Source organism: Anoplolepis gracilipes, chromosome 12, assembly GCF_047496725.1.
Source record: "Anoplolepis gracilipes chromosome 12, ASM4749672v1, whole genome shotgun sequence".
Lineage (NCBI taxonomy): Eukaryota > Metazoa > Arthropoda > Insecta > Hymenoptera > Formicidae > Anoplolepis > Anoplolepis gracilipes.
The window spans coordinates 9,497,121-9,517,371 of NC_132981.1; the positions used below are offsets into that span (position 1 = coordinate 9,497,121).

General features: G+C 33.9%; 1 protein-coding gene across 6 annotated transcripts in view; it reads left to right on the forward strand.

The window, feature by feature from the left end:
- Kdm3 (Lysine demethylase 3) overlaps window positions 1-20,251 on the forward strand; it is a 278,486-nt gene that overhangs the window by 230,187 nt on the left and 28,048 nt on the right. The gene's annotated exons all lie outside the window — the stretch shown is intronic.

A 20,251-nucleotide genomic window follows, 5' to 3' on the forward strand; every position in this document is an offset into this window, starting at 1 on the left:
ACGAATCTCGGCTGGTAATCGATCGGAACGATACTCGACGACCCTGAACCGGAGAAAACGTTTGATGGGCGAGCAGCCGAGTGAAACCCGGACCGGCTCGACCGGGCACGATTAATCACCTTTCATTTTCGAGCCGATGATTCTTTCACACGGTCTTAAAGACACCGTCTTGAAGATATTATGCTCGCGAATAAGCATACAATTAGTTGAAAACATACACGAACTGTCCATTTGGGTTGCTTTATTTGTAGAGAGAATTTTTATAGTCCTTTAAATTTTTTCCCTTCGAGGTCAAATTTCGTTCTCGCGAATAAATATGGAAAGAAAAACGTTTGAAGCAATTATATAAGGTGATTCAGTAGAATATTTTTATCTACGAGTTTTTTTTTTTTTTTTTTTTTTTTTACTGAAGTGAACTGTCTCGATTGAAGATCTTATTGTGTTATTTAAATTTCTTATAAGCTATTTTGCAGTGTTTCTTTTTCTGTTGCAAAACATTTGTTTTTTTATTCTAATATCTAAATGTTTGAAAGTCTGTCGTTTCAAGAAATAGATACCTAGATAAATACAGAGAGAGTTATATTATTTTTATATTATTTTATATTACTTTTTTATATTATTTTTTTAAACTTATATCTTTTAGGGATGAAAAAGGATTTATTTAATTTCTTGTATATATAACCGCTAAATAATGTGGTCGAATAATTTGCTCAAAATATAATGATGTCATAAAACATATAAAAAAGGATATAATAAAGTGTTAATGCAGGAAAAATCTTAGGATTCCAATATGTGAAATTGATCTCTTAAATTTAAAAAAATGAGTCTCTTTTGAATTCTTTTAAAGTGTTTCAATCAATTTTATTGTTGGAAAAAAATTCTGTTAAGTTAAAAACCATACAAAAGGATATTTACACAAAGATAAATCTTAAGGTAACTTTCAAGTAATTTTTGTATTTCTCTTTTCTTTTCAACTTTTAGATATTTTCTGCCTTACTTCATCTATCTCATAGTATACTAACTGCAAGACATCAGCATGAATTTACAAAAAGGATCGCTGCGGAGGATTGTAAGGTGGTCATTTTTCACGCAGAAATTTCTTTGCATAGATTTCTTTGCATTTCATTACATAATAAAGAAAAAGATTTTTGTCAGAATATCGAAACCAGGCTTAGTAGACGCTTTAGACTTTTCATCTGAAGACATAAATCACGAAAATTTATTGTATTAGATTGCGTTATTAAAAATGCAGGTGAATCTTTCAGAGTATTTTAAAAGAATTTTTTATGAGGAAAGTGTTCTAAGACTTACACAACTACAATGTTATATATATACGTGTGTGTGTGTGTGTGTGTGTGTTTTTATATATAAATGTTTTTTTTAACTTTTCAACTTTGACCTGTCACGAAAGTCATTTCTAGAATGACTAAAAATACATCGGTTAAAGTCAAAACACAAAACAATTTCGACCTTTAACCTTGGTTCTTGCGCAACATTGACTAGTAATCAATCTTATTGTTAGAAGCATTCACTTTGAGTTTTAACCATAATATATCTCAAATCTTGTCTTTCAGCTTTATATTAGTTTATGTTGGCTTACATTATGTTATCTTTTTATTATTAATCTAATCGTTCTCGAACTGTGCGAAATTAAAATATAATTTTATTCGTTCTCTTCTTCTTTTTTCTTTCGTCATCGAAAAAAAAAAATAATAAAATCGATAGGAACGATTACATTGGTTCGCAAAACACGCTATCCGAGTCATCATATCTTCGATATTCGAAGGTCGGCGCGTGCGATACGATATCGCACGTCGTGTCGATATACTCTCGGCGCGCTGCACGTTTTGCGTTCTTAAAAAAACATCAGATTTATTTTCGTACGTTCGCAGAAGCTGTGCGTGAGCGAAAACATTCTGATCGCGTTTTTCTGCTGCACTAATTTTCACAAGCTTTCACGCACATTTTCGACGGCTGTCACAACACACTGTGCTTGGTGCGTGCTTGCAGTTTGGAAACGCGAAAAATTTCAAAGAGAAAATTGTTTTAAAAGCCAACTGCATACTCTTGAAACTCCATTAACATTTTGTAGGCCGGTCTCTGTAATTCCTACGTTATTTTCCAGAAAGATTATTTTTACATAAACTTAGTTTTATTAATAGTTACAAAAATATCTGCGGTCGAAGACGAAATAGCAGTTATGAGTTTTCAATACAATGTACTGATTGAGATGTCTCATGCCATTTGAAAGCTAATAGATTCTTGTGCAAATAACGGCTTGCACAAACAATGTCTCGGTGTTCCAATTGGTTTTCTAACGACGAGAATTTTTGAAATCGATTGTTATTTGTCCTAAAAATCTAACTTAGCCTTCTATACTATATTTTTTCTCTATATATTTTTTTACACAGTTTACAATGTTATATAAATATATATATATATATATATATATATATGGTGTGTGTGTTTTTATATATATGTAGATGTGTCTCTTAACTTTTTAAGACATACTTTGATTTGAGGGATTTGAAAATTAGCCCAGGTTTTATACTAACTTTCAAAAAATAATTAAATAAAAATTAAAGTTTTTACAACTTTTCAAAGACTTTACTACATTATTCAATAGGTTTATAGGTCAAATATTCAAGGTGGAATCGGATTCCGCCTTCTTTTTGTTTCGAAGAAATTTCAGATTGAAATTTCGACTTGCCTTTGAAAAATCATTTATTTAAATTGAGGCTATCAATTTACCAGAATTTTAATTCGAGTTAAAATGTTTAATTTTACAAATTACAAGTATTTCTGACAAAAATGTTACGTACATTCGTATCCTTGAAAGAATTTTCTTTCTGAAAAGATTTCAAAAGAATCTCTCATTCGTCAAAATCGGACACCCCGTGTACTGGTCGTTGCGGTTGGTTTCCCTTTTCGATTTGTGGTTCCCCTTCTCCGAGTGTCTCCTCTTCCTTTCTCTCTTCTCGTTTCTCTTAAGAGTCAGCGTTGAATCACAACCGCAAATATCCTCCTCCGGTAACTGGCTCCACCGGCTCTCGCACTTGGAGCAAACTCGAAGGGAGCGGCGAGGAAAATCGACGGAGGAAGATCGACCGAGAAAAGAGAGCAATAGCAAAAGAAACCGCTCGAAGAGGATTCAGTTCCTCTCTATACTTTGCGAGATGTTGCACTCTTCGCCGAGGCCGCGATCTAGGTCAATAGAGAGCTCGGGTTTCTCTCTTCTCGGCGGCGATTCAATGCGCTCTGTATCGAAATTGCAGATTGTAAAATTGCATCTAGTCTGTCCGTATATATTCTCTAGAACTCGAGACGATTTGGAGCCAACTGCGATATATATATATATATATATATATATATATATATATATATATTATTATAATACAACGATGGTCATAAAATAGTTGAAAGTGATATTTAACCGACATTACACGATATCATTAAGAGAGAGTAATTATCAGTAAAAAATGTTACATTGCTTTTTATTTTTCTGTAAAAGAAAATATTTTTAATATATATTTTTAAGTAAAAAATGAGATTGGTAATTATTGTTAAATAATTATAATTAAATTCTAAATATTATGTTTAAGCAAAAATGAGAAAATTACAACTTATTAACATTTGTTATAAACATTAACGTCATCTACATAAATTATAAAAAGATGGTTTAGATAATAATATACATATAGGTTATACATATAATTAGCATGTATTTAACAGCTGCTTTCAAATTAAAATAATTTAGAAATAAATAACAGTATATATTTTAAGTGTTCAAACAAGGATAGACGCTTGATCAACATAACCGAAAGCAAATTAAAATTATCACTATTTTAAATATGCAAAGTGCGAGAAATTTATGTTAAAAAATAAAATAAATCTACACATTCAGGCATGTTTTTCTCTAAAGTCGTACAAAACATTTGACGTTTCAATAATTTCAATTATTCATTACGCATAAATTCTTTTTCTATCTTTCTTTAACGTACAACGATGATGTGTCATAAATTATGAATCTTGTTCGTGTTGTTAATTTGAGGCCGTCATCGAGATGTATCAGTGTTTGATAATACGTAAGTCCATTTCCGATTGGTCAAAGTGCGTGAACTTCGCGAGGGTACAACGAGCAGTGATTCTTTCTTAAAAAAAAAAAAAAAAAAAAAAAGTGCGTTACGCAATTATGGTCGCGCGATTGAAGACTCATGCAAATGTATAAATAAGTGATGCGTATAAATAAGTGATTCGCGTTATGATATACGATATACATAAACGCGTTACGACAGAGAGAGTTGTTTACAATAGATAAAGTGACCACAAACACATTATCGATTTTATCGATACAGCGTGAATTCTAGAAGTTATTAGAAGCTAATAACAAAAAATATCTAAAGAACATGACACTTTTTCATGCTTTCACACGGATGAGAAGTATCGTGTAGAGGAAACGTCGAATATTCTTCTCGTTATTTGTCTTTGCGTCATGTAAATAATATCACGTTACCATGAGAGAGGTTTTCCTTATATAAAAGAGAATATGTGTACCGAAAAAAAAAAAAAAAAAAAAAAAAAAAAAAAAAAATTGCTCGCTTTAATTATAGACACGGCATGTGAAGAAGCGGAGTTATGGCGCGCGATTGCGCGATTAATTACACTCTTAATTCCCTCACAATCTCGCCACGATCCGGTATAATTATAATCCACGCTACTTCCGCGGCGCGCAAATTCATTCTCGTTATCGCGCGCGTGACTGAAGTCCGAAGGTCGATGTATCACGACGAGTATCTCGAATGAAGTGACGCGTTATATATCCTTCGTCTCTTTTTCTCTTTCGCTGTGTGTGTGCGTGCGCGCGCGCGCGCGCGTGTGTGTGTGTGTGTGTGTGTGTGTGCTCGCACATTCCGCGTTTACTCTTTCTCGCAAAAATCGATAACGTCGAAGAGAGGCTGTTCGCCGCGTTATCTTATCAGTGTTACACGCAGCCTGCGTTATCGGAACGGCAATAGGAGGCGGCAGTCCTCCAATCGTATCGTTATCGCGTGCGTTTGTCACTCCCTTTTCCGCGCAATGTCTCTCCTCCGTCTTTCTCTCTTTTTCGCCCTTTGGTTGCATCTGCTGCGCTATCGGCGAATGCGCGCAATCGCGGAAATAGTTGAGCGAGAAAGCAGTTTGCGTCGATCACACAATATACGGTAAAGTGTTTGTTTTCAGGTAGAAAAAAATTTTAAACTCTTCAATGTGTGTGTGTCATTGATAAACCTTCACAACCGATTGTATTATCGTGAGTGAAAAAAAAGACAATAAAAAAATATACACGATTGAAATCATCGAGAAAAGACATTAAATAAGTGCGTCACCAAAGTTTCACTCAATCATTCGCGATCGATTAAGAATAAAATGACTATGTAACTGTATGCGTAAACACGCATAAATATCTAGAGTGTCTGTAACAGTAGCGTGACATTATGTGAGTCACCGATAAGACTCGTGTTCCTATCTAATACCCACTTTGTCTCTGCCAATTGACCTGAGATAAAATACGCGAGAAGTCTCTTGTTATTTTTATATTCGTAAAAAATAATTTAAGTGTTTCAATATGTTTTATTTTTATTCACGATAATTCTAAGATAACTGCAAGTATATATATCATTGAATGTAGCGATATATATATATATATATATATATATATATATATATATATTTTTTATTTTTTATCGAAATAATTTTCTCATATCATTTTCGAAAAAAAATAATTTATATGTAATTATTATTATATTACATTGCGTTATGTAGATTATTTTTTTTTACGCACTTCCGTATTGCATCATGCGTCGCATTAATAATGCTCGTTTGAGAAAAACAGCTAAAATTATATTGAAATTACCTCTTTCCTATATTTTTTGTTCGGTTGATTGATTTGTTGGTGGTTTTTTTTTTGACCTCGGACAAAGGAAGCGTGCAATTTACAACGCAGTCAAAACGGCGGCGACGACGATGACTTAACGTTGGATTGCGCGAAATTCGTGGAATAAGATGGAAGAGGGTACGCCCTCAAAGTTGGCTTCGGTCCCAGCTGGCTTCGGACTTGTAAACGGGGACGAAGTAATCTCGCATTCGGAATATCGCGCGTGAGAGTGTGAGAGAAAAAAGAGACCATTTTATTATTCGCTTTGGCAATGTGTTTTCTCAATCATTTCTACTCAGTAATTCCAATCGAAATTGCATATGTAATATTTTAACTAAATAAATTTTTGTAATTTGAAAAATATATTTTCGATTTTCAATGATTTCTAATAATTATGATTAATGAGAATGATTAATAGAAGAATAGAGATAGAAATATATTTTTAAATTACACGGTTGTTTGTTGAGTATATAAAAAGTGTTTTTTATATATATATATATATATATATATATATATATATATATATATATATATAAACATTTATTAATTTATTAAACTTTTTGCTCGTAATATAATAGTCATGTTTTGCAAAGTAGAAAATGTATCTCAAATAGATCTATTTACGCCGCTAGAAAAATGGTTTGTAAATTCCGTATATGAATTTCCGTCGCGGATTATTTTTAACAGGCTTTTGATATTCGGGTCAGAGAATCTGCAAAGATGCGTCGATTTTTCGACGTGCGGCGAGAGGAAATTGCCCCTTATCGGTGCCGACCTCGGGTTCATCTTGTGAAAGAGCGTTTACCCTCGAGAGTAAGAGACGACTCGTTAACGAGAAGCAGCTTTATCCTCAAAACTTATCGGCCAATATTTATTTTAAATTCTGCTCCGCACGCGGTTTATTTCAGAGTATACGTTTGATAATCACTATTTTGAGAACCACGAGATATTATCAATATTCATGTATTCGTTAATAAGATTATGTGCAGACAGATTAGAATTATCATGTCACAATTTAATGAAATTTCTCAATTAGAAATGCTAAATTTCTTCTATATATACATATATTTTATTTTCGACAATATTTTATATATATATATATATATATATATATTTAATATAATATTCGGAGAACTCATCAGAATATAAAATATTTCTCTGTTTTCTTCTCTCTCATCTGCGAAGTTACTTCAAAAATGGCAACTCCAAGAGAAACGTTCATCAACCCGATGACCTTCCTCTTGACTGTTTCGTGCAAACTTCTATTTCGGATGTATATCCGTGTTGCTTACGCAAGTGATATGCGTGGCCAAACGAGTCGCAAGGTAATAAAGAGATTACCACATTATTCTCGTTTGCGATGTCTTAATTCGCGAATTAAGGCGTCACTCGCCAACGTATCAGTTACATTATTTTTGGCATTTTGAAAATAGCGCGCGATTTGTGAATCGAAATATGTAACAAAGTTGAGCGTAACGCACGAGTGTAAACAATTTTAATATAAATTCTCTGCTCTCGCATTGTTTTCGCGTATATAATGTTTGTCAAAAAACATATCGTTTAATAAAACATACATGTATTAAGACAATTTAATTTATAAATATATATTTTTCTTATTTGCTTCAACATTAAACGATGTAAATTTTTTTAATATAACGTTTTTAATATAACGAAATCAAAATGATATAAACGTAAATATTTGCTTTGATATTTAATAATTAAATTATAAGATATTTTTTTTGCAGCAGTTGCGAGGAATATTTTATGTGTTTTTTACGTGTTCATGGTAGATTATTTTACAATTATAACAGCAATTTTCTTCCGATACGATAAGTAAAATTTTATTAATCTCGATTCTTTCGCACAAAATTATTCAATAATATTGCGTCCTCTACTTACACAACTATTTCTCGATGTATCTGATATCACGTTATTTCTTAATATCGTGATTTAATTAGACGTTATGTGTTACGCGTCTTCGGTAAATTCCTCTGAAAATCGTAAACTGTTGAAATGTAAGCTTCCACTACGCATTGATAAAACAATAACAGACGAGGATATATATATATATATATATAAACATTCATATCGCTTTATACACAATAATTCGCATCTATCTGTTGCTCCGGCAGTCACTAATTAATTTCCTTGTGCGTTTTGATACGAGAAAGAAGAGTATCTCGTTCGTTCAAATTGTTGTAATTTCTCGCAATAATACGTTATTTCGTGATTGGACATATGCCAAGTGCATGTTTACGGAAATTTCAGGGGGCAGAGGAAGAGGGAGACAATAAAGAGATGCAAGTTAAAGACTAGTTTATTCGCGGACTCGATCTCGAGCTCAAAAGACAAAGGAGAATCGTGAATCTGTGGATCGTAAGAGATATAAATGGCGACTTGTTTATAGAAACGCGATATAGCGGACATGCCGAAGAAACGTGTAGAGTTGTAGAGGAAGGAACGTTTGCGAAAGTGGGAATCTCGATTACTCTCTCGCTGTGACCTTTTGGCGGCACGAATCGCTCGTTAATCGCGACCACTCGTTGATTGACGTCACAATGGTTGAGTTTCAATGATGACAGCGAACTCGATGACGATAATGAGTGAAAATTTTGCTCGCATTAGGGTTATCTTCTTGCAACATCCGCTGCTTTGCTGGGAAAGATGACACAATTTCGATAGTACGATACTCTTTGACATAAATATTGTAGCGATCATTATCGCGAGAAATACAAGTTTGGTAACGAGTATAACGAATTTATACGTATTGTTACTTGCTTAACATCCTCGTATAACGAGGAGAAATTATCTTCAATTTCAAATGTGTTGGTTTAATTTACAATACAAATATAATAAATTATACCACTTGCATAGGATGACTAAATATTCATATGGGAACATTCGACGATATAAAGGAAGAGAGAAATAATTATATTTTTTTTTAGTAATATATATATATATATATATATATAATCTATAACTTTTTTTATAATAGTAATAAATATATTTTTTAAATAACTTTTATTTTTCAATTACAATAATTATTAAAAGTACTATGAATATTATTTTCATTTATAAATATATTACATATTGTTATTTTTTTATTAATAAGCTATTTTCAAAGATTCTCGAAAAAAACATTGTATTAATTATATAATTTTCAAATTATACAATTATCAGAACGCTCTTCTTGATTCAAAGGCGTTTTAACTGCGTGACACCGCTTTTATTAAATAATTCTATCTCTTAATTTTTAATCTTCCAATACTTTCTTTTCTTTTTTTATAAGGGATATTACCAGTTTGTCGACGAAACGTGTCCTTTTTCCGTCGGTCTCTATCTAAGATCTGGCATTAGAGAGAGCGTTGGAGGAGTTGGTTTCCCGTTTCGTAAAGCCAACTGACTTAGAGAAGCGCGATCCGACTATTTTTGAAGTCTATTCCGTCGTCGGTAGCGTAGGAGGAGATTGCCAGAGACTCGCCTGTAATTCTCGTCATGTAATTTCCAAACGAGTTCGGTAACCCGGCCGGCCGTTTGTCGTTCCCTTGATCTTTACTCGCACCGCGAGTGATTTACTGCCTCACCAAGTCACCCCTCTTTACCTCTTCCCACCGCTAATTATATTTCAACCAACGGGAAGAATACGTATGTCGTGAGTGGGTAGGGAAGAAGGCAGAAAAGAGAGAGACTATGTCACTGTCTTTCTCTCGAGGCGACATAGCGCGCGTTGACTTTGTTCCAAAACAATTGTGACAGTCGAGTAATTAAACGTAATGATCGGTGCTTTTATTTCAGATAACTTTATGCAAATCTTTTTTTCAATCCATGTACTCAAATATCTTGGAAAATTTACATTAGTTATATTAGTTGTAATTTATACAGATGTTGATTTCTCTCTCTTTACAATCTTTCTTATACATTTTACAAATATCCTATTAAAAGTCGAGTTGTTTCTTATATTAGATGATTGCTCTTCACGCAAAAAGATTCTATTGAAAGATGTTTATGGCCAATAATAAGTTTTGATTCAATTTGTAAAGATCTACTTGTAATTCAATTTGTAAAGATTTAATTACAAGTTTTACAAGTAACGTAATTTTATTATTAAATAAAAATATGCTTGTTTTGAATGATTTATTTATAAAGAGCCTTTCAATAGGAAGTATTACAAATATCTTATTATACATAAAAGAAAAGTACAATCTTGTAGTAATTATTCCTCAAAAATAATCTTTGACAATTTGAAATAAATTGTTACACTTAATGAGAATTATTGTTCTTTACGTTTGTAGATATATTCTTTTTTCATAAATTATTCACAGAAATTGTGTACTAAAGAATGAAAATGATTCGTCTTAAATCGTTTGATTAACCGTCGCGAACATGAATATATCGTCACATCGAAACATTAATTTCTTGTTATACGAGCTCCACTTTCAACCCATGCTCATTATGAACGTAACTAAATAGTCCGTTATGAGATAAGCCTCGTTGTTGCGTGCAAAAATAGCGACCCGTTTTGTCCCATTTTCTTAGTCTTTAATTATATTGTGGAGATCGATTTCTTTTTTTTAGCAGCATCTAAATAAACGCTTCGCAAGGACGTTCAAATTTAAAATTTCACTATCCTTTGTAATTTTTTTTTAACTTATTGAACTTTAAAGCTCAAATCTATAAATATATAAATTGTCCAGCTTTAAGTCATGAACATTTCTATACAATATTATTTTTAGCAAAATGATATTCTACAGAATATAAGTTAATGTTATAATATCTAATACGCGAATGCTAAATTTTTAATATTTTTTGAAACTTTTTTATTTCACATTGCTTGATATCCCTATATTCTATCGTATTAGTAACAGTTTTATTATCAAAAATTTTATCACTTGTAATAACGGCAAATCAATTTGACTTGACGATATCTCGGACAATTGAAAAATACAGAATTATTTATTTACTTTTAACTTGTTTTTTTTTATATAATTCAAACGTCGAAAAAAAAATGTTCCTGATGCCGAGTACAGAAATTCTCTCAGTCAACGTGCAGTTGATTATGCGATTTAAATTCCCCCTTCGAGCCATTATCCCGAGTGTCCTGAAAAGTACCCTTGAATCGATCGATCGTATCAACCCTCGGAAACCACCCTCGCCCGAGCATTCGACCTTTCGTGTCTGGGTTTCCCTCACGGATTTATTGATCCTTTAACTTTCCGCTTCGCTACCGATGCGATGTGTTTTCATATACATATACATCAGCCATACGCACCCCTGAATCGTCTGTAATGTAAACTATCGTTCGTTTCTCTTTACGTACCGTCCCGTTCGATCGAAATCATAAAACTTCTTTTCGATAAAATCTCAGTTTAGTTTACTTCGACAGAAAACACTTTTTTCCTTTTTCTTTCGATTTTAGATAATCTAATTTTCGAGTTGGCCGAGTTTAAAGGGCTTTCACAATAGTCATTTCATGCATAATTTTACCTGATTCTTGACAGTAAGAGATACCTATCTCGTCTTTTGTAAGAACTTTTGTAAGAGACTCAATTCTACGGTGATTCTACGGTGATTTACGGTATTATGAGAAATAAATAGTTTTTTTTACTTCATTCAAAACTTTGAATATGGAAACATATAAGTTGGACATATAGGAGTAAAATTTTAACTGATTTACTCATTAGAAATATTTTTAATAAATAATATAATAATAATTGTTTTATCTAAATTTTTTTACTAATTTTATAAAACATGTTGTGAAGAAACTAATTAAATATGCATATTCGAAATTAAATTATATGATTTATTATTGAAGAAATTAGAATAGGTAAAACAGAAGTAGAGAGAAAAATAGTCACATATTTTACGGTCTTTTTTTTTTTTTTTTTTTAGAAAAAAATCCAAATTAAATCGACGGTTAGAGCGAAGTATTTTTACACCAATTTACTTTACTAGTCCTTTCTAAATTTGATCCCAAAATAGATGGCCACTTTGTCGCGAAATTTCGCAATATACACGATTGTTCCGTGATATATACACGTCACCCTGTAATAATATTCACACCGAGCAGTCTAGTTTTCGTCCGAATGCTCGGTCGAAAATAGAGCGCGGCGGCCGACAGATCGACAGAGGGGCGGCGTTTTGGCACGCCTTGCTTTCTGCACGCCTTGCTTTCTGCACGAGCAATTTTGCAGACGTTGAGCGGGCGTTGGAGCTTGACCGTCGATTTCGCCCGCGTATATTTCGGCTGCGTTTTGCGCCAGAGTGCGAATTCTAGTTCGACGATTCGTCCGACACGCCGTCTTACTTACATTTTTCACACATAGGCGTTAAATTTCTTAAGAGTTTGTAGCTGTTATTTTTCCACATTAACCTACGATATGCTTGTTTTTAACAATATGACAATTGACTGAATCTCCGATAAGGAGATTGTGAGATTAATGTGGTAATATGTTACTTAAATTTCATATAATATTGTACGAGTGACCAAAGGTTTAAAGATTAAATTGTATTATTTCTAGGGCCATATATCTTATCGAAGTCTAAAGTTTGGATAAAAAATATTTTATTATGTTTTATAACTCGTGAGACACTTTTCGAAGAAGTAATATTCGAGGAATTGAAGAACAACGTATAAAGCGTATAAAGTACACGTGAGTAATTATAGAACAAGAAACAAAAACAGGAAAAATTGCAAATTGAAAATAGTTAAAGATTAAGAAGACTAATTAATTTTTATCTAAAAATAAAGAAAGAAAAAACTCGTTTTTCATGTTTAGTCTGCGAAATAAAATCATAGTTGATTTGACGGTCCGCGACATTTCGTCCTCGCTCTTCTCTCTCTCTCTCTCTCTCTCTCTCTCTCTCTCTCTTTTGGCTCACAATTGACAGTTAAATATAGAGAACCACTTATCGAAGTCGCGACGTGCAAATACGCTGGAACGTCATTCGCGCGCGACAGATACTTACTAACACAGATTTCGACGCGGGAACGAACATCAGGTGCTCGCGCGTTAATGGACGAAATGAGGATGGGTAAAGGCAAGTAGCGTTATGAGGTTAGTGACATTTACCGAGAGAGCAATCTCTCTCACACGTGCTTTCTATGGACCACCGTCGCTGGAGTTGTTCACCGCGGAACTAGTTTTGTCGTCATAAATGTATGCGCGCGTGACACAGTTCATTCAAAGCGACAGTCAACAGGGAAACAAAAGTGTCGCTTTAGATCTCTATATATCTTTCTCTCTTACACACGTCGACTCTTTACACGATTGTTTCGCGATGACGCGACGTCGTTGTGCGAGTTGCCTTCATTGAAATTACAATCGTCGCACTTCCTTTCGCGCGCAAACGTCATCGCTCATTTCTGGGTTACGTGTGCCAATAAGACGACGAAAACGAAAGTTGCGCGCACTCTGTACTCGTCGTCGCGCTTTATTGCCCGCTCCGCTCCGCTCCGCTCGTATCTCGAACACTGACCTCTTTAGCTTGAAACTTGACGAGACCGAGGAAACAAAGTATGTAAATTTTTCTTTCCATTCGCGTGTACAGCTAAACGAGAACACTTATCGGTCGTTTCTCTATCGAGAGATTAAAACGCATTAAAGAGAGAGTTATAATATATTTAACATTACAATTGAGTCATTATTTAAAATGATGCAGGACTTTGCGTTAAGAGAAATAATGTAATACTATTATATTTGCGTAGAATAATAAATTGCAATCTATAGAAAGAGATGAGTAGTCATAATCAGCATGAATTATTACTGTTTTTAAATTCGATTCCCCAAGCATTATTAATTTAATGTACTTTCTCCATTTGTATCATACCTAAGGCTAATGCTCTAGGAATTAGTAGGATCATCTTTTTATGACCATTCGTTTTTTCGTTATACATAGTCACGGGGCTTTCCCCGGGAACTCTCGAACATCGTGTATTATTTTACAGTATGACCGACGTGATTTACGATCCTCCCGACGTGATGCAAATGCGTGATAAATTACCGCGAGCTATCGTATTGTTCCCACGAGCCGCGAATAACACGCTGCGAGACGCTGCGTCTACGTGGCCATTTCTGCGTCACCCGATAGACGTGGCCGTTACATGCCAAGACGTATCTTCCCGCCTCCCTCTCCCCCCCCCCTAGTCTCTCGGCGTACCTAACTCCAGCTATCTAAATGATGCATTGGCCGAGACGCGCGTCTGTGCACATATAAATACGTATGAGGAAAGTGCATAAACGCGTGAGTGTGCACGCACGCGCAAACCTCATTCCGTCTTGATCGCACCTCCGCCCTCTTTCCCTCCACCCACCCGCTAGATATTTCTTTTCTTTATTTCTTCCCCCTTTCTCTCTCTCTCTCTCTCCCTCCCCCTTCTTTATATTCGTGTCCGTTGGTTTCCGTCTGCGGTGGAATTACGTCACGTAGAAATCACGGTAATCACGCGGCGGGTTCAGAAAGCGTAGGAATGTAAGCGTTAATTTGCCGTGCGATACATAAAGTAATACTCTCGTCCCGATGAGGGAGGAGGAATATCAGCTAAACGAATTTTTTCATGCTCACGAGATTTTTCGAGAGGGACAAACGAAGGTCGAAAATATACCCTGTGTCATTTGAAATTATTATATCTATCTTTAGCGTATCGTTGTTATTTATTGAATGCGTCAGTAGTACTTTTAAATATGTGGAATATTGGAAATCTAGAAAATCAAGGATTATTTAAAAAGAAATAAAATTAAAGGAAAGTTGTAAGGACAGGAATTTCGAAAGTACAGCTTACTTCAAAGAAGATTACGATTAGGGAATTTTTATTATCCCAACAAGATTTTAAATCAAAAACTTTATTATTGCTTCAGCAGCAAAACACATTTGAACGGGTCATCCGAAAATTCAAGCAACGCTTCGTGGAGGGGGCTTTTATTACCGCACCTGCGTTAGTAGCGCGCAAAGTGGGTCACCACGTCGCCCGGGGGACCGGCTGCGGAGGAAAGAAATTTTTCCGAGCGATCATTAATGCGGTTTAATCGAGCGTTCGTGATTTCATTATTAATCACTATACGCGTGCATTATTTTTGCGCGTAGGATTCGTGGCCGCTAAAATGGCTGGTCTCTCTCGGTCTTTACGAAAAATGACTTATCCCCATCGACGATGAAGAAGAGCCCCGTATAATGATAGTGCTCGAAATCGTTCATCCTCTCGCAATCATTATTGCGCGTTGCGCAATGCGAAATTCTTGGTCAGTCTTTGCGGCTTTTGTATGCCAGTGATTTTTCCACATCCGTTATTACCTTATTCACGGCGTGTCTCCGTCACGCGCTCGGAATGACTTACGGAGATTGAAAATTGCCTCGACGAAGGTCGCCGGCTCTATTTACGCGTCTGTTGAATTTACCTTGCAAATTGTCCTGTGCTTTATACAGCTCTGCGTGTAGACACACACACATACACACACACGTCACTTGTTTCCTTACACAAATTTACATTGCAAGACAGAAGTTTATGTCGCCGTACACGCGCCGTATTCTCATTACCTTTGTACTTGTTCTTATCGAAATATTTCAGATATATGTTAATTAAAAAAGTCTATTTTTTGTGAAATATTGTTTAAACTTAAATTTACGATTTAAATATCATACGTGAAAAAATGTTTTGCTTGATTTTTATGTATTACTGACATAACATTACCATGGTCAAAGGCGAAATCGGGTTAGATATACATGTCATGCTATCGTTTTAAAATTCTAGATCACGCTTGTAGTTCGTACGTATCCGTCATGCTCGAAATGTATTACGAAACGTAGCACGAAACGATTTACGTGATCGTGGAGGGAAAATTAACGCTTCCTTCTCGAATGCGTTCACCTCGCACGATGAAATAAAGAGGCGATGGAACAAGGACTGTTATATCGAAGGAATACAGAGATAACTCACAAACATTCTTCAGAATTGTGTTTCGTGGCAAAATTGCAAAGTGCATAGTCATAAAATGTCATGCAGCAAAGTCATGAGTAATGATGAAAATATTCTTATTTTTACGTGTGAAACACGTCTCGTTATGCTTACAAACGAGAATGTAGAATACGACTAGTCATCAAAGTAAATTGGTGAAACAGCGAAAGTGATGAAATCAAGTAGTATGTAATTAATTACATACCTCATTAACAGAATTATATCTCTTATATTTTCGCACAATATATATATATATATATATATAAATTATTTAAAATTTTATTGTGTGAAAGTAAAGAGACATATAATGTGACAATGTCATTGATTTTTATCACTAGAGATTTATTGCGCTTTTATTTTACACAATTAGAGAAAATGGTACTTGTAATTCTGTACAATCTCTTTTGTTATACGTTTGGTTCTTGACCGCATTAGAATTTAGATCAAATATTCAGAGGTCGAAGGCAGCATATAAAAAATCCGCGGGACGCGTCCTACAAAATTCATGAGACTCACGAAGCGATTCGACGAGTATAATCGAAACCGTCTGCTCAAGACGAGAATGAAATATCGCGTCGTGATAAGCGACAAGAGATACGCGGCAATTATATATATATATATATATATATATATATATATATATATTTTTTTTTTTTCCCTATCAATATTACGCTATTTTGCGATTAATCTTTAATTAAATGCTATTGTGTTAAAGTACGATGTGACAAGTCGCACGATATTTACGCAATCGTATATGTATACATACTTAAATATTCAAATTACGATCACGCGTCGAGGTGATTTCATTGTCCTTGAGATTTCTCGAACGACGACCGGATAACAATGGGAGGTGTTGTCCTCGCTACGTTTGTAAATACGTACATAGCTCAAGCTTTTGTCACTCTTGTGAACATTCCGGCGGAGCTATTCACACATTGAGATTCGGTGAAATTTCCACAGACGTTGTAGTGGGAATAATTCTTCTTGATATAAACATTACGTAAAAACGGATTTGTTTTGGCTAAGCAAAGCGGAAAAGTAGCAAAGTCAGTATTATTCGCGTGCTCGGTAAGATGAGAACGTTGATATTGCTCCGAATCAGTTGACTTTAGGTCATGATTTCCTAATATTTTTGATTAGAAATGACACTATTTATTTCTCTGCATGTTGTTGTTTTCTCTATTTCATGTGTAGAAGAGAGCTTCTTTTTCCTTTTTTTTTTTTTATGTAAAAAAATTAATATTTGTTAATCAGCAAATTATTATCTAAATTATTAATCAACCGAAGTTAACTTAGAGATAATTCTTCTTACTGTATGAGCTTTTTAAGTATTAATGATATTTTAGAAATTGCAAAAATTTAAAATAGCTTTGTAATTATGACATTCAAAGTTTGAACATTGTAACACACACACGTACACGTCATATATTTGAACGGGAGAAATCTCTTTGCATTTTTATTTTCTACTTCGATTCTTGATCGACACCTATTTGCAGAACATTTTCTATTGTTTCATTATTTTTGTATCACTATTTACTCATATTATGTTAATTAATAGATTTAGATAGTTGAATTTTCATAACATAATTATTTATGTTTTACATAGAAATTTTGAGAGAAAATATCTCTCTAATTGTGGTTTATTAAACGAAGGTTAGATAATTTTAATCGACTTTTATCTAGAAAAAGAATGATTACTTATCATTTTATAATCTATTTGTTTCACGCCACTCTCACGAGATTTTTCAAGTACTTTTGAGACACATTTATACAAGTATCACATATATACATCACGCGGATATTATCATACATTAATATTTCGATACTTGAAAAATGTAAATATATATTTGTTGGTATATATTAATATTTCAAATTTCGAACTGTGGAAAATTGTTTATGAAAATTCTTTTGAAACAAGAATAATTTTATCAAAAAATTTATATCTAGAAAAATATTTTTGCAATATCCTCTGCAATATGCGGTTTGGATTGTACAGCATTTTAATAACATATACCTTCCAAGAATATATATGCGCTTCTAAGTGTATGGATCTCCTAGAAGTGCCTCGTCTCGTTTCCTTGTGCTTTGCCAGCCACTCGTGTTGCTGAATTGCATTATGTCATGCGAGTAATGCACGTCGTCACCGTGCAATTCTTGCAAAGATACACTCGCATCAATAGTATCAACGGAATCTGCCTTTTTTCCAGAGAAAAAAAAGTTTTGCATTGATATTTTTAAGACTTATATTTAAACATGTCTTCTTTACTGAATTTGACACTTTCAATATTAATTGCAAGTTGTTAATACTAATTAAAATTATTTGATGAGATTTTGTCTTTAGTTATATTTCTAATCGACTTCAAAGAATTTTCAAGAATATTCTTGAAAAATGATTTATCGTTTATTAAATGCCACGTATTTTGCTCGATGATGTATTTTTATTCGCGTAACGATAAGATCTTTGTTTGTGAACTTGATCTTTCAGAGAATTTTGTCGTGATTTAAAGGTCAGCTAGCTACAACGAAAGCTATTAAAAAGTATTATACTTTTCTAACGAGACCGGATATATTTATCATCCGCTGAACGTGAAAACGCGGACACCAAGGCGATCTGATTCCAATTAAATAGCTTCAAAGTTAACGAGGCTATTTGCATCTTCGCGACCTCGAAAAAATCTCGCAGTGCTAGATAACGAAGTTAAGTTACTTCACGAGCAAGCGAAAAGCAATAACGCGATCGCGCGTAATTGCGTTTCGGCGCCACGATGTTAAACATGAGGCAGTCAGCGAAAAACGAGTAGATAAGCCAGTACATTTACACAACTGCAGTGATATGCGTTTTTAAACGCATTTCAGCAATCGATGTCGTAAATGTCGAAGTGTAGAGTCACGCGTGGTGTTTGTCACATGTCGTTGAAAATTGAGAATGAGATTCTTTCAACTGAAAATTTTACTACTAATTGTTTTTATTAAAGAAAATAATATATGAATCATTTTCAGGGTTAGTGCTTGCACATTTATTCGAATTCACAGTAATTACAATAAAAAACAGTAGCAAGAAAATTTTCTTTAGTACTTTTCTTGAAAGAATTAAAGTTACATTTATTTTAAAATGACTTTTTCGTCAATCATTAAAAAGATTTATGACTGTCTGACTTAGAATTTCAATACTTTTATTATGTCTAGCCTTTCTTTTGTGTGTGTATAAACGTATATCCTTTTATATACCCGTAACCTTGAGCTTAACCTTTATAAAGTTTTAATAGTAAAATTTTAGAGTAATTGTAAATTTTCTAAACTTTCTATACAAATTTTCAACATTTTCAACATGTATGTTTTTATAGAGAAATTAAAGATGTTGTCATTGTTTCATTTTTTGTTTTCGAAAAAAAAAAAGATGTGTTACGTTGACGGATTTTTTAAGGCGGTCAGAGGTGATAAAGAGAGAGATGAGAAGAAAACAGCAAGTCAAAACGAGAGAGGAGAGGATGGCGAGGAAAAAGATACGCGCGGATGTATTTATCGCGCTCGTGGATCCCGCGCGTGCATTGTAAGATCCGCCGACCGAGCGTGCAGATAAACACGCGCGTTGCGCACGTAACAGTATAAATAACTTGCGCAAGCGTTAATGAATACTTATCTCTCTCTCTCTGCTCCCCCCCTCTTTCTCATTAAAAAGTCGCAAGATAGATATACCAGCCAGACGCTGCGTTTTATTATCTTTGTCGTTGCGCACGCGTGCTGACTCGCATTTACGCGAGATGAGCGAATTTCTTCGTTTTCTTTCTTTTTAAGCGAAGAATGATAATTAATATCAGAGAACAAATTTGTTTTTTTTTTTTTTTTTTTTTTTTTTTTTTTTTTTGTGATTGAACGGAAATATCGTAAATAAAAAGCATTTAATGAAATAATTTACGAAATGATTGGAGGGAATAAATGAAGAAATTAAGATGTGCTATTTTTTGTGCATGATAACGTAAAACTATTTTTTCTTTAAGGATTTATAAATTATAAATTTTACGTTTTGATTATTTTTATAATTTTTTATTATAGCTTGTTTTCAAAAGTATTGAAAGAAATTTTATTTATAATATATTATTATAAGATTGCATATCTCTGTTTCAAACATCGTAGACAGAATGATAATGAGAACAGCTGACGACGCACGTTGGCTTTAGAGGAAATGGAGACTGTAACCACTGCATTTCTCTTTTCTCCCCTCGCTATTTGGAATTTCCGCCGAGTTGAGCAAACGGAGGTCGTAGGGCGGAGATAAATCGATAAGGGACACGAATGCGAAAGAGTATGGGAACGGTCGAGTTCCTCCCTTTGCGACCGTATAAATTACATCTATATCGTTTAAGTATCGTTGTGTATTGTATAACAAT